Raw genomic sequence first — 17,338 nt, 5'->3', positions numbered from 1 at the left:
ACGGTCCATATAATTTAATGTGTGAAGATTATTTCATTCAAATGTTGAACATGACTGCACCTCAAATGGTCCATTGAAGCGGCCTTGTCTGTATAGTCATGAGCTTTAACACAGTTCCACAAAAAATAGTCTAAAGTTGTCAACTCGCACGATCTAGGCGGCCAATTTACCGGTCCCGAACGTGAAATTAAATGTTCACCGAACTCGCCTCTCAATAAGTTCATTGTTACGCGTGCAGTGTGGCATGTCCTTGTTGAAACCACATGTCATTGAAATCAAGCACTTGTATTTTGGGCAAAAAAAAGTTGGATATCATCTGCGCTAACTCCATTAGCGCAGAGAAGCCATGCATATTGTCACAGAAACTGAGATGGTGTCCCTTGAGACCTGATGTATATCATAACGCCATCACCGAACGATTTGACTTCAATTATCTTTTTAGCGAATCTACCATTGATTGCAAGGTTGACCTAAAACACACGACGCTGCAGGTATACATTTTTTCGAGCGCAAGATGGTTTGACGCACAGTGCGAGTCAGCCAGAAAGCGTATGCTTAAATGTCTTAACTGCTATGGCATATTTAACAATCAGATTTAAAAGTAGGTCCTTTTATACGAATCTCTGCAAAAGAAAGAAATTGGCATTATACAACTCGGACAACAAAGGAAAGACCACCTAGAATAGGAAATGAACTTAATGCGCATTCGTTCCGCGAATACTTTATTGACTTATTGTCATGTAATTCTCATAAAGATGAGATGGCTTGGGAGCTGCCGCACCACATAGACCCATTTGTAGACGGCCCATTCGAAATGCTCGAATTATTATTTGTACTTGCTAATGCAAAAAGTAATAGGGCACCGGGCTTTGATAGAATCCCTTTTGAATTCTACAAATATGCTCCAATTTCGTTTCTACAAGAAGTTCTACACCTGCTCAACTTTATTTTTCTTCGGGAGTCTATCCCTTCGTCCTTTCGCAGATCGAAATAATCATCCCATTGCACAAAAATAGGTAACTTAAATAATAAAAGGTAACAATAAAAGTGGTGTTGAATTACAGACGTTTGTCTCTGTTTGACACACTATACAAAATATTCACCGGTATAATGTTGAACTGAATTAATTCGTGGGTAGAGCAAAATTGGATTCTAAACGAATGTCAGGCTGGATTTTGAGGGGGCAACTCGACGACTGGTAATATTTTTAACCTTACAAGCATAGTTTACTTGAACTGGAAGAGAAGTAGATAGACGTTTGCATTCTTTGTTGACTTCTGCTGCGTTTGACATGGTACCTCGAAACTCCCTGTTTTATAAAATGGCCACATTGGGTCTCTCTACAATGATTATTAGTATACTGCGTCTGATTTATTGTGACACCACAAGTCAAGTATGGGATGGTTCAACCCTATCTACACCTTTTAAGGTTACTCAGGGAGTCCGTCAAGGCTGTTTACTGAGCCCAATACTGTTTGCTTTGTATTTAAATTATTTACATGAGTTTCTACTGGTGTACGTATTATGGGGGTCGAGATAAGGGTGCTTATGTATGCAGACGATATTGTCCTGCTTTCAGATTCACCGACGAAAATTCAGTCGATGATTGATGCTCTATACACATATTGCTCTTCATGGGGTCTAAGTTAAAATCTGAGCAAATCTAAGATTGTTGTTTTCAGAAAGGGACCCAGGATCAGTAGCAGTCTGTCTTAGTACTGAGCCCATAGAGGTCGTAAATGAGTATAAATATCTAGGTATGAATCACGTATAATCTTTCCTTGGTAAAGCATCTAACAAGCTACAATCTGCAAAAATGGCTATTAATTCTTCATGGCTACGCTACATCTACAGCAAGATGAAGATATTCAATACTGCTGCCAAGTCTATATTGTTTTACGGCACTCAGGTGTAGGGACATGTTAGCTATGAGCAAGTAGATAAACTATTCAGGTTCTTCATTAAAAAGGTACTGTACTTACCAAATAATACGCCTTACTATATGTTGCATATTGAAACGGGCCTACCAAGTATGTTCTTGGAGCCCCTCAGGCTTAACTTTATTATATTAGCGAGGCACTTGCAATGTCTGGTGATAGATTACCCCGACTGCTGGCTGAGTAGACTATATAGATGCCGGGGTTTACTGGACAAAAAGCTGGTTAGATTTAGGTGCTGAACTAAGCATTGACGTTGATTTTAGTTTTAGAGGTCGGGATCTAGTGTTAATGCACGATGGTACTTTATGCGACCTTATGGGGCGTGAAAAGTTCTGGAATGAGAACAGGGCTCTGGCTTCACAATACCACGACCCTTACTCACATCCCCATACTTTCGAGATGGCAACTCCCAGATATTTATAAGTTTAGTTTTTCGAGCCAGAGGTGGTCTGCTTAACCTCAATTCCAGAGCCTTTAGAAATGATACAAACGGTAATTGCTCTATTTGTAACCTACAAGTTCCTGAAACCGCTTTTTATTTTATAGAGGTATGCCCTTTATATGCCTACGAGAGAAAACGATGTTTTATACAATACAATATATACAATATTAAATGGAGATAATTTTGCACCCCTCGGGAATTATCTAGCTAATTCTTTGAATTACTGAAAGTTAATTCTAAATGAATTTAATCAATAAAAAAATAATAATAAAATTAGAACAAAACCTGAAGTAAAGCAAACCTGGAACAGTACTAACTTAATAATAAAAAAAATAATAATAATTTATCACTCAACATTTTTGTAATTTTTTTCGGACACACAACATAGTTGTTATGTCAAATTAGATTTTCTTAAAAAAACTGTATCGAATTATATTTGTAAATGGATTATCAATAAAATATTTTCTAATCCAATCTAAATCATCTCACGATAGCGCTGACCATTCACAGTTACATTACGATACGCATCATCTTTGAAGAAGTACGGTCCAATAATGCCACCAGCCCATAAACCGCACCAAACTGCGAATTTTTCTGGATGCATTGGTAGCTCTTGCAATGCTTCTGGCTTACTTTTTTACACCAAAATCGACCATTCTGCTTATCTACGTACCCATTGAGCCAAAAATGAGCTTCGTCGCTTTATCGTTATGATATTTGTTATCTTAGGTTATTTTTACGCAACTTTTGCATGCAGACTTCCATTCTGACTTCCAATATCGATGTGAAGTATAACATAAATGAGCGAGAACGCAATGCATGGTGAAGGGTATATAAAGCACATATAGACCAAAAATGGGTAAAAAATTATATTCCTCACTTAATTTCTTCCACACAATGTCAGATGCGAATTCGATGGAAATTTTCTATTTGGGCCGTTTTAGAGATCAAAATAAACCAATTTAGAAGCGTTGAAGGAAGACACTGTTTGGGAGTGGCCAAAACTCGTGCCGCTTATAACTCGTTTTTACCGATTTATATATTTTTGAGGATTCATTCGCCAACGCAATGCACTGCATATATAGGAGACATTCTTTAATATAATATTGATTATTATACCCTCCACCATAGGATGGGGTATGCTAATTTCGTCATTCTGTTTGCAACAACTCGAAATATTCGTCTAAGATCCCATAAAACATATATATTCTTGATCATCATGATATTTTGAGTCAGTCTAGCCGTGTCCGTCCAAATCGGTCCATATTTTCATATAGCTGCCATATAAACCGATCTTGGGTCTTGACTTCTTGAGCCTCTATAGCGCGTAATTCCCGTCGAATTTGACTGAAATTTTGCACGTGGTGTTTTGGTTTCACTGTCAACAACTGTGCTATGTGTGGTTCAAATCGGTTGATAACCTGATATAGCTGTCATTTAAACCGATCTGGGGTCTTGACTTCTTTAGCCTTTAAGTCGATCTAGCCTTGTCCGTCCGTCGGTCTGTCGAAAGCAGTAAAGCTAGGTGCTTGAAATTTTGCACAAATACTTTTTTGTAGTGTAGGTCGGTTGGGATTGTAAATGGGCCAAATCGGTCTATGTTATCATATAGCTGCCATATAAACCGATCTTGGGTCTTGACTTCTTAAGCCTCTATAGCGCGCAATTCTCGTCGAATTTGACTGAAATTTTGCACGTGGTGTATTGGTTTCACTTCCAACAACTGTGCTAAGTATGGTTAAAATCGGTTGATAACCTGATATAGCTGTCATATAAACCGATCTGGGGTCTTGACTTCTTTAGCTTTTAGAAGGCGCAATTCTTATCCGAATGAACTGATATATCACACAATGACTTCTACAATGTTCAGCATTCAATTCATTTATGGTCCAAATCAGACTATAACTTGATATAGCTCCAATAGCATAAAGTTTTTATTCATTATTCTTTGTTTGCCTAAAAAGAGATACCGCGCAAAGAACTCGACAAATGTGATCCATGGTGGAGGGTATATAAGATTCGGCCCGGCCGAACTTTACGCGCTCTTACTTCTTTTTTCACTTTTTTTATAACATCTGTTGCAGAAAGTTCCAAAAATTTGGAATTTTACTTTTACGCATATTTAAATTTTCTATATCAGTTTCTCACATTGTAATTTGGGTTTTCTTTGAAAAAATACGTTTATCGAGTTTACATTCAAAACATATAAAAACTAAGCATTCGCAAAAAAAGTATATTCCGCTTTATATTATACCAAAAATTAGCCCAGTCAACCTTTTCCATCTGTAGCAAACTTCAAACTGGTTAAGAAATTTCCTTGGCTTAAACTTTTACGACTGCTAGTGCAATGCTGAAAATTAAGTGGTTTTGTAATTGTATGCGTCGTTTATCAACGACATTTCACTGCAATCTTTTGGCCCTTCTTCTAAGCGATTTAATTGTTAAACAGTTCTTACAAATTTGTATGAATAATTAAAAATGTAAATACCTGGGCAGGGTCATATGTCTAATAAAACACCCATTTTAATCACCTGTCAAAGGATTAGATATTCTGTGATAATTTTTGTCTAATTGAGTAGTGTCATGAAATTATTGTTGACTATTTTCCACATGGTATGAGAACAATCAGTACTGATGTGTGTGTTTGTGTGTGTTTTTATCACTATACCACCATTAATTGCAGTAAATATATTATAGTTGAATTCGATGACGAACAATTATGGTAAAAGGCTCAGCTATTAAGCAATAGATAATAAATTTTTTATAATAGTTCTATTAATTACTTACTGGCTGGAACGTTGTGCTTCGCTACACCCATAAGTGTTTGCGGTCTCTTTGATATGGTCCAAATGTGAAAATGATTTGCATTCGTATTAAACTCTCAAGTACCATTCATAAGGATCCCATATTGTTCCGTTCGGTGTATATGTCCATTTGGGGCATAATTTTGGGGTGGGACGACCCCCAGGAATTGCCCCAAATGTTTATATAAGTTTCGTATTCTACTCTCAAACACCTTTCGTTTGAGTCTCATATTGTCCCGTTCGGTGTACATGTCCATTTGGTGCATAATATTGGGGTCTTAACCCCAATGTTATATAAGTTTCGTATTCTACTTCCAATTATTTGTCATGTGTAGAGATGGGTCCAATGCTTGAAAATTTACTGATCTCCAGACTTAAAGTCTTGAGCCAATAAATTGGTAATTTTCCCTCCGATTTCGATGAAAGTGAATTCTGGTAAACAACTACCCATTTCTGTGAAGTTTGGTCCACATCGGACCATGTTTGGATATAGCCGCCCTATAGACCGGCCGCCCGATCCCATATATACCGATTTCCTTATATAGAGTACTGAGCTTGTTAAAGGAGTATTTTTTATCCGTTTTCGATGACATTTGAAACTGTGAGCTTTGGTACCCCACTACGCCGTTTTGTTGAATATCGTTCAGATCGGAGCATATTTGGATAAAGCAGCTCTATAAAGACTGATTTCCTGATATAGAGTATTGAGCCTATAAAAGGAACATTTTTCATCCGATTTTGATGAAATTTCAAACAGTGAGTTTTGCTACATTTCTACACCTTTTTGTTGAATATCGTCCAGATCGGGCACTATTTGGATAAAGACGATATTAAAAAAAGTGTAGAGGTCAAGCAAAATTTTTTTAAAATTTTATCAAAATTGGATGAAAAATGCTCATTTTATAGGCTTAGTGCTCTATATCGGGAGATCGGTTTATATGGGGCAGCTTCATTCAAATATGCTTCGATCTGGACAATATTCAACAAAACGGTGTAGAGGGGTACCAAAGCCTACTGGGCCTTTAATAGGCTCAGTACCCTATATCGGGAAATCGGTCTATATGACAGCTATATCCAAATGTGATCCGATCTGGACCACATTTAACATAAATGGGAGGGTGTCTACCAAAACAACTGTGCCAAATTTCATCGAAATCGGATGGAAAATGCCCATTTTATAAGCCTAATACACTTTAGATCGGTCTATATGACAGCTATATCCAAATACGGTCCGATGTGGCCCACATTTAACTGGTAGAGGTCTGCCGGAACTCACTGTGCCAATTTTCATCGAAATCGGATGGAAAATTAAAAATTGTTTACCTCAAGACTTTAAGTCTGGAGATCGGTCTATATAGCGGCTATATACAACAAAATTCCGATTTTATGGGATCAGAAGGTCTGTTTTATATACAAAGAATACGAAATCATAAAAAATTGTTTGGAAAATGTTTTTATATCCAAGATATCTGCAAAATAAATATCCAGCATTTAAGTATATATGGGTAAATACCCGGGTATTTATCCATTTTACCGGGTCAATACCTTTTGGGTATTTACCCATCGCCCATCTCTAGTCATGTGATACACATATTGCCCCAATTGGTGAACATGTCTTTGAAACTTGACCCCAAATTTTTATATAAATTTCGTATTCTACTCCCAATTGCCTTTAATTTGAAACCCACATTGTCCCAATCGGAAACATGTAATTTTTTGCAGTTTTTAGAGTTGGGGCGGACCTTCGACACTTTGAGTCAAATTGTTATATCAAGTTCGTACTCTACTCTTAAATACCTTTCATTTGATACCCATATTGTCTCAATCGGTAAACATGTACGTTTGGGTGGGTTTTGGGATAGGACGTCCCCCACGGTTAATACCAATTTTTGGTTTTTGGGTTACCATAAGGGGCATAACAAATCTCGCTTTGATCGGTGCATCCATCTCCGTGGTCTTGTGTTTTTAAAAATTGTGGTTAGGGGGAGGGTCTGCCCTCTCGCAGATATCACAAAATGAAATACCCTATTTCACCGGGAGACCAAACTGTGAAAATTTCATAAAATCGGTCAAGCTGTTGTTGAGTCTACTCGGAACAAACAAAGCGCAACACTTGTCCGCCCACTTGTCCGTTTGGGGGTGGGACGATCCTCCTGGAAATAGACCCCAATTTTTTATATAAATTTCGTATTTTACTTCCGAACATATTTCATTTGATACCCATACTGCCCCAATCGGTAAACATGTCGTGTTTGTGTGGTTCTTGTGGGTGGGGCGGGCTCCCCGACTCTTGAGGTCAAATTTTAATATCAAGCTCGCTCTTAAATACCTTTCATTTGCAATCCATATTGTCCCAATCGGTAGACATGTCCTTTCCGAAAGGTTTTATTGTGGGGGTTCCCCTAGGTTATTTGACCCCAAAGTTTTATACCAGTTTTGTAGTTTGGAGTTACTATAAGTGGGCCGGGCATACAAAATTTCACTTAAATCGATGCCCCCATCTCCTAGATCTGGCGTTTTTGAAAATTTTTGTTAAGGGGAGAGTCCTCCCCCCTCGCAGATATCACAAAATGAAGTATCTGTATCATGAAAATGGGTTCAGGCATTTTTAGTCTACTTGGAACAAACAAACAAAACGCAACACTTTCATTCTTATACCTACTACCATGCTATGGTCATGGTCCAGTCATTCCGTTGTAATACCTTGAAATATTGACCTGAGACCCTATAAAGTATATATTCTTGATCGTCTTGGCTTTCTGAATCGATCTAGACATGTCCGTCCGTCCGTCTGTGGACAGCACGATTGTGTTCGAACGAATAAAGATATCCGCTTGAATAAAAACATCCGCTTGAAACAGGTTGTTGTTGTAGCCACATTTTCACTTGGCGGTGGCGATCCTCGTCAAGTTCCTGCATGTAATCAAGCTCGTTCCGGTCCCAAGGACCGAATGCTCCTAGAAGCCTCAATTATCATTTAATTTGACTGAAAGTTGGCCAAAAGACTTTTGCTATGGCTTTCATCATCCACGCCAACTAAGGACTGAATCGGTTTATATGCTGATATAGCACCCATATAATCGTATCCCCAGATTTGACTTTTGAGCTCTTAAAGGGTAAATTTTCACCTGATTTGAACGTGCTTTACAAATGGAGCTAGAGGTCTAAAATTTGGCATGTAGGTACAACAAGGAAATATATGATGGGTTACCAAATGATCTATTCACAATTCGTATATTTTGTCATGTAGGTACAACTAGGGAATTTGGGATACATGTACACCTTGACAGTATTTAGTGGGCAACTGGAAGATTTATTTGAAATTGGTACATTTTGGTACTAAAACGTACAAAATGGTACTTTCTTTACGTATTGAACTAAAGCTCTTATAATTCGGATGTAGTTACACTTTGAGAGTATATACCGGGTGATTATAAGAATTTTTCAAAATTGTACAATGAGGTACTACAACGTACAAAATGGTACTTTCTTTACGTATTGAACTAAAGCTCTCATAATTGGGATGCAGTTACACTTCCAGAGTTAATACCAGGCGACTAGAAGATTTTTTTTGAAATTCGTACATTAAGGTACAAAAACGTACAAAATGGTACTTTATTTATAGACTGAGCAAGAGCTCTGAAATTGAAAATATAGGTTCATCTTGAGAGTGTATACCGGGTGACTAGAAGAATTTTTAAGAATTCGTACACTAAGGTACTAAAATGTACAAAGTAGTACGTTCTTTACAGATAGAGTTAGAGCTTTAACATTAGGGTAACAGGTGTATCTAAAAAAAATAAATATTGGACGACTAAAAGAGTTTTTTGAAATTTACCCATTTTAGTACTAAATTGTCCAAAGTGGTACTTTCCTTACGAATTGAGCTAGAGGACTTGAATTTGGGATACAGTTACAGCTTGACAGTGTATATTCTGCGACCAGGAGATTTTCTTGAAATTCGTACATTAGGTACTTTCTTTACGGATTGAGATATAGCTCCAAAATTTTGGATAGAGATACAGCCTGACAGCCTTTATTAGGCCACTAGAAGAGTTTTGTGAAGTACAAAATATTACTTTTTTTACCGACATAGCTTTAGCTCTGAAATTTAGGCTAGAGAAACACTTTGAGGGCATAAACCAGGCAACTAGAATTTTTTTTTAAATTCGTAAACAAAGGTACTGAATCGAGGTCCTTTTTTACATATTGAGCTATAACTTTTAAAATTGGGATAAATTTACACCTTCCCAATATATATCGGCGACTAGAAGATTTGTAAATAATTCGTACATGTAGGTCCTAAAATGTACAAAATGGTACTTTCTTCAGGTCTTAAGCTTTAAAAGTTTAGGATACAGTTACACCTAGACATTGGATGTAGCAAAGGGAGGAGGCGTAGCGACCAAGTGTATGCTAGTAGGTCTATATACATTGCGAAATCATGATACTTGAAAAAAGTTTAATTTTGTTCCCCATGGTAGTTAGTCATATTTACTTTTCTTTTATGCAGACCTTTAGCTGTATTTACATCAAGCACGTAGTTCATTTCATAGTACTATCCATAAATTAATCATTGTCATTTAGAAAAGGGTTGAAATATAAAGTTGGATTATTAAAAATAACCTACTTTTAAGTAATTTTGTAAGAATATTTAAATATTAAATATTCGAAAGTATTTCATACTCACTCTTTGATATCCAATAAAATCTGAGTAGATTAATGAATTATTAACAAATCCTTTAAGAACAATTAAAATTTCAACAGTTAGATTCATAATGTGTTAAGCGCATCATCACCTACTAATGCCACTTGTTAAAGGGTTATATAAAATGAAGATTTGTTGTGGGGTTGTATTGTAGTGTGTCCCGCAAAATATGCACCAACAAAAGGAAGAACAAAACTTGTTAGTTCAGTAATAATGCTTTAATAACAACTTATGGTATTCTGGCTTTATATTGGAGGCAGAGATGGTCTGTCGGAAACTTATACGTATTTGGCATACATTTCCGACATATAATACATACTGTTTTGGATGGCAGAGCGTTGATTATAAATTAAATAACATTTCAAAAAATAAGATATTGTGAAAAAAATATACTAAATCGCACCGCAATTTGTACCAAATAGGTACTTTCTTTGTATTTTTAACTAGAGCTTTAAATTTTAGAACTGAGGTACACTTTGCAACCTTAATTGGGTGACTATAAGAGTTTTTGGAAATTTGACGGGTTGAAAGACGGATGGATAGAGAAAGAATTTTGAAATTTTTCTTAAAAGACATCTGGTGCAAAATGTTGAGGGTAAAAAGAAAAATGGAAAAATATTACTGGTAACGGGAGAGCTCTAAATTTTAGGACTTAGGTACACTTTGCAACCTTAATTGGGTGACTATAAGAGTTTTTGGAAATTTGTACATTTAGCTACTAACAAAAGTACCAAGAAGGTACGAAATGGGTAAACTTTGTATAAGATGGGTGGATAGAGAAAGAATTTTGAAACTTTTCTTAAAAGACATCTGGTGCAAAATGTAGAGGGTGGAAGGAAAAATTAAAAAATATTACTGGTAACGGGAGAAAAAGTACATTTAGTACCCCTATTGGTACCATTTGATACTTTCTTTACAGATGAGGTCTGAAATTTGGCATGTAGGTACAACTTGGAAATATATGATGTGTGACTAAATGATCTACTCGAAATTCCTAAATTTTGGTAACAAAATTGGTACCATTTGGTACTTTCTATACAGATGACGCTAGAGGTCTGTAATTTGGCATGTAGTTAAAACTTAGAAATATATGATGGGCGACTAAATGATTTTTTTCACAATTCGAACATTTTGGTACCAAAATAAGTACTATTTGGTACTTTCTTTATAGAAATTTGGCATGTACGTACAACTAAGAAATATATCAGGGATGACTAAATGATCTATTCAAAATTCGTACATTTTGGCACCAAAATTGGTACCATTTTGTACTTTTTGTGCTTTTAGAGTTTGAGGTCTGAAATTTGGCATGTAGGTATCACTAAGAAATATATGATGGATGAAAAAATGTTCAATTAAAAATTTGTACATTTTGGTACCAATTGGTACTTTCTTCATAGATGAAGCTAGAGGTCTGAAATTTTGCATGTAGGAACAACAAAGAAATAAATGGTGGGTGACTAAATGAAATTTAGCATGTAGGTACAAGAGGGAAATATATAATTGGTGACGTAATGATCCATTCAAAATACGTACATTTTGGTACCAAAAAGTTCAAAATAGTACGAGATAGCGAACGATGGCTGATAAAATTACGAGATGGCAAGATAGCTTAACTTCGCCTACAGCGAACGATGACTGATAAAATTGAGCAATTTGACAAATATTTTCCCAGTCTTAACAAAAATGCGGCATGTGTAAGAAAACATACCAATTGTGGTGTAATTGGTACCTTGAAAAAATATATTGGGCAACGAGAAGATATTTTTAATTCGTATGTTTAGGTACTCAAACGTACAAAATGGTACTTTCTTAACGGAGTGAACTAAAGCTCTCAAAATTGGGATATTAGTACATCTTGACTCTAAATTTTGGGTGACCAAAAGATTTTTCGAAACCGTACATTTAGGTACTAAAACATACAAAATGGTACATTCTTTACGAATTGAGCTAAAACACTCAATGTAAAGATGCGTTTACACCTTGGCAGTAAATATTGGGCGGCAAGAAGATTTGTTTTTAATTTGTGAATTTAGGTACTAAAACACACAAAATGGTACTTTTTTGCAGAGTGTTCTTAAGCTCTCAAAATTGGGATGCAGCTACACCTTGACTATGCATTTTGGGTGACCAGAAAATCATTGAGCTTAAACTTGAATCGCACTGCTTTCATTGATATGTGAGAAGTTTGCCCCTGTTCCTTAGTGGAATGCTCATGGGCAAAATTTGCATTTTTACCTAGGTTTTTAGAAGTCCTACATTAAAAAGGGGGACACTGGCCACCGGCGGGATGCTAGTTCTATATTACATCGAGTGAGTAACTAGGTTTTTAGGGGGTATCAAAACCGGGGGCAGTTAAGCGGACCACCGGGTTATTAGTTCTATATTAAATGAAGATGGTTTTCGGCACATACATCTTACTTTGCGTTACACACTAGAAGGCTATTTTATAAACTCATTTAATTTTACATGATGGTCAACCTTTGAAGTCGTAGTAGCCGGTTTTAGACTCTATCTCCCTCTCTCTCTCTTTCTCTATACCTTCTCTGCCCACTTGGTAACGTTTAAAGACTTATAATTGTTTTCATTCTATTGAATTATTAAAACTCCTACCAAAATTATACCAAACACCAAAGATTTGAAAAGATTCCATAACAGACCAAAAACAGCCGTTTATAAAAGTCGACTTTAGACACTTTGGAACGGCACATTCACGAAGAGTATTGTCGAACAATTTGTACACAACTACCTTGAGCTCCATTAAAATGGCCGAGGAGAAATTGGAAACTAAATCGCTGTTCAAAACTCAATTCCTTTGTTGGCGTCTTTTGGGCATGTTGCCCCCAAAGAGATTTCGTCCCCTCTACTGGCTGTATTCGCTTATCGTCAATATCATGGTTACTGTGGGCTACCCTTTGCATCTAATTCTGGGCCTGTTCACCAGCACCTCTATGTATGAGATCATACAGGGTTTGGCCATCACCTTGACTTGCACCGTTTGTGCCATGAAGACCTTTGCCATTTGGTGGAGATTCAAAGATATTTATACCATGTTTGATATTATCAAGCGACAGGATGAACGCATTCGTCTTGCTGAAGAATTGGACTATATGAAACAGAAAGTGTATCCTCCCATTCGTAGGCTTACTCGCCTATTCTACACCATTTGCATTAGTGTGGCTATGTTTGGGGAAATATCCCTGCTTCTCAATGGTGTGCGAGGATCGTGGTATCTAATGTATAAGGCCTACTTTCCCTTTGATGTTTTTGCTACGCAAAGGAATTATGCCATAGCACATATTTATCAATTAATTGGTCTATGGTACATTGTGTTGCAGAATTTGGTCAATGACACCTTTGGCGGAGCACATATATCGCTATTGGGTGGCCAAGTGCATTTGTTGGGTATGCGTGTGGCCAAGATAGGCTATGATCCAAAGAAGTCTTTGGCCCGGAATAATCAAGATCTGGTGGAATGTATTCGTGATCATTTGGATTTGTTGGAGTAAGTATAGGAAAAAATGGTTTCAAAGCCAATGTAAGATGATTAGAAGCTGTACGGGCAACAAATTTCTTAACATGGTTCACGGAATTAATATTATTTTTTCTATAGTCTGATTTAAGATACATTGAGAATAGCCATTATTGAACATAAAACACCATGAAGTTCCTATATTTCTATTTTAAGTTTATTAATCCAAAAAATACTTTGCTATTTCTACATATTCCTATATATTAATATTTATAAATTTATCTATTAATATATATATATATATATATTTTATATTTTAATGTTTAAAATTCTACTAAAGTTATTTTCCTTAAAGTAACCAACATAGACGGATGTCGTGATAGCTGCATATTCACTTTATAGCTTCCAATCCAACATATGGTTTTGGTCTGTTTTTCTTTTTCTATGAAATAACATTCCCTTTTTTCACAGATATCGCCGAAAAGTCGAGGAAGTCATATCCCTGTACATGTTCTTTCAAATACTCTTTGCCACCATCAACATGTGCATGGTTTTGGTCTTTATGTTACTCTTCGTTAAGGATCCCTTCACACTGGCCTATTACTTTTTCCATTGTGTTGGCCTTATAGCGGAAATATTGCCCAGTTGCTATTTTGGCACAATTTTGGAAGATGAATTTCAGAAGCTAGCCTATGCCTTGTTCTCTTGTAATTGGGCTGATCAGAGTTTGGAGTTTAAAAGGAATCTTCGCATATTTGCCGAACAAGCTTCACGACGAATTTTCGTTACAGCTTGGCTCTTCCGTATTAATAATGGCACCTTTCTTATTGCTTGTAAAAATACCTATTCAATTTTTGCACTTATTATGAACATGAAATAGTTCGCTAAAATACAAAACAATTACTTTTGCTGGTGTTTGTTTGGAAACACAATAGCGTGAAATTGGAAATACTTGAAAATACTTCGAACAGTTTGTTGGTAGAAATATGAATAAAGTTGAAGGAATACATTTTAGTTTTTTAGGTAAGGTAAGGTTGAAAAGAGGGTGCAGATGTTAATCCGCCCCATACGACTATGGACATATACCTAAGCCAGTAGTCGGCTTGTGGTGCGCTCTAAAAACTATAAAGTAACCTCTAACAAGAAAATTTTAAGTTAGGAATTCCGTGCTACTTACAAAATCCTTAATTGTTTTCTATACCACTCCCCTAAGTTGGTTCATGTCAGGTATTGTGTCTCCACCTTTGTGCCGGTATCTGTTAGACGCGAAATGACAAAGGAAATACTCCAACATCCCATCTTCTTCCCCGCATGCCCTACACATGCTATCACTTGTCGCACCGATTTTACATAAGAGAGTTCGTAGTTCTATGTGTCCCGTTGTGATACCAATAGCTATACTGACCTCCTTCTTACTTCCTTTCAGTAATAGACTTGTCTTCTCATGATCTGGCTTCCCCCATAGGATTTTCGCCGTCATACCGACCGTTTCACTGTTCCACAATGTTGTATGCGCAACCGTCGCCCACTCCCTTAACTCGGACTGCGTCGAGTCCTCTGGCCTTCACTGCGAAATAGTCTGCCCTTTCATTTCCCCTTACTCCGTTATGGCCCGGCACCCAAACGATGCGGATTTTGCCATCCTGAGAGAAGGTGTTAATCTCCTTCTTACACTGCAAGACTGTTCGTGACCTTACCGTCCTGGTTAATATTGCCCTTATAGCAATTTTACTGTTTGTAAAGATGTTCACACTCGACGTCCTCGCGTTAGCACCACACTACCTCACGCATTCCGTGATCGCCCGAATCTTCGCCTGCTGGATCGTATTATGGTCAGGCAGTCTAAAACAGATCTCAGTCCTTGGGTTCTCAATTTAAACCGCCAGGCCAACTCTGTCCTCTAGCCTTGATCCATCCGCGTAACATGATCTTCCACATGGCAATACAAGACTGTGCCGATGGCAGCAGTGCCTCGCACTCGACTTCAAGGTTCATCTCAGGTATCCGATCGGAAACCTCTTTCCTTCCTTCCAGATTTCCTATCGTCGCCTCGATTATATCGCGATGGTATGAGCTGCTCCCATCCTCAATACATTCTCCCATCGCCTTAAGTCGCATAGCCTCAATGGCTGCCTCACACTTAATCTGTATGTCAATTGGTCGGGTATCTAGAATAGTCTCCAGTGCCCTGTTGTATGGTCCTTATGTTGCACTTTTTGTCCATAGCACTTCACCAAACTAGGCCTAAGTTAGTATTGGTCTAATCACGCTCCTGTAGAGCAAGTGAACTATCCTCGGTTTCAGGCCCCATTTCGAGCGTACGGCCCGTCTACATAGTGCCTAACATTTGTGAGCCTTCTCAGTACGCTCCTGAATGTGACACTTCCAATTCAGTTTCCTGTCAAAGGGCACACCTAAGTATTTGACCTTGTCGGACATCGAAATCGTCTTATTGAGGGAACGTAGGTCGGTCATCGGAAGTAGTAACTGCTGCTTTTGAAAGAACCAAAAGAGAGTCAGTGAAAATGGGTCTGGCAGTAAATGGAGATAAGACGAAATGGATGGTTTCAACTCCCAAGACACCTTGCACAACCGAGCAGATAAAGTAAATGGAGAAAGTTGGGAACCACAACATTGAGATAGTAACTTTATCTACCTCGGCAACGCCATTAACGAAACGAATGACACCAATCATTCGCTGCCGGCACCATCGAGTGTCCCAAAATAATTAGAGTCACATTTGACAGCTCACACGCATGCCACAGCAATTTGCGATAAAGTCAAAAGTAGAAACAAGGTCCTCAAGTCACTTGCCGGCTGCGATCGATTTCATTTGGCATTAGTTGGGTTTATGATTGCGACTTGGATTTGCGAATTTCGTCTTTTTATAATGTGCTGAATGAGGCTTTCGAAATATCTGTTTCCACTATGAGGCCTAATTGTGAAAGGGGACCAGCATGGTGGACCCCGTCCCTGAGACGCTTGCGTAATGTCAAAAGTAGACTTTTTAAGAAATGTAATACTTCATTGAATTATACCAATTATTCGAGAGCGAGGGCTCAGTACAACTCTCAGAATATGAGATGTTGTTCTGATTATCTTCTCAGGATTAGGAATTGTCTTTACATTAACCCCAGTAGCTTTTATAAAGTTTGGGAATTCTAAGAGGAAGGTTCGTGAATTCCCTAGTTGCATGAAGTTTGATCGTAGGGAATTGTCTGCAGACTTTTTCCAAAGTAATTATACTAAATTGTCTTTCTGTTCCAAATATGCTTATGACATTAATAGGTTAAATTATTTCTAGCAGATTATTCTTACTAAGAATGGGTTGCTGAATGGTTTAAAGTCATTAAATAGTTCCAAGACATCAGGGCCGGATAGTGTACCGGTGAATATTCTTAAATCCTGTGCCAACGAGTTACATAGGTCACTTACGGCCATATTCATTGATTAATTATCTCCCGGGTATATGTCTCGTTCCTGGAGGTCAAGTTATTCCTTTACATAAAAGTGGTAGCAGATGTATTATTGAAACTTATAGGGGTATTACGAAATTAAGTGCAATACCAATGCTGTTTGGACTGCTTGTTTCTCGTAGGATATCCTATTTTGTCACACCAATAATTTCACCCTACCAAAGTTGTTTGAACTGCTGATTTCTCGTAGGATATCCCATTTTGCCATACCAATTATTTCACCCTACCAACACGGCTTTGTTAAGGGGAGGTCGACTTTGACCAACCCATTAGAACTGACGTGTCATGCATATGATGGTTTCTAAATAGATCTGAAACAGATGTAATTTACACTGATTTTAGTAAAGCTTTCGATATTGTAGTGCATGATTTATTACTGCTTAAACTTGACATGATGGGTTTCCCATCCGTTCTTTTGAGTTGGATAACTTCTGATTTACTAAACCGTACACAGAATCTTTACTTTAATAATATTCTGTCCAAGGATATTGCTGCT

The 17,338-nt window shown here is 37.3% G+C and overlaps 1 protein-coding gene across 13 annotated transcripts in view; it reads left to right on the top strand.

Annotated features, from left to right (window-relative positions):
* The window catches only part of LOC106087000 (LIM and SH3 domain protein Lasp), a 423,009-nt gene that overhangs the window by 321,221 nt on the left and 84,450 nt on the right, over positions 1-17,338 (top strand). The window lies entirely within an intron of this gene.

This window comes from Stomoxys calcitrans, chromosome 1 (assembly GCF_963082655.1).
Source record: "Stomoxys calcitrans chromosome 1, idStoCalc2.1, whole genome shotgun sequence".
In the NCBI taxonomy this organism is placed as follows: domain Eukaryota; kingdom Metazoa; phylum Arthropoda; class Insecta; order Diptera; family Muscidae; genus Stomoxys; species Stomoxys calcitrans.
The sequence above is the reverse complement of the archived record's forward strand: the minus strand, read 5'-3'. Positions and strand labels throughout refer to the sequence as shown.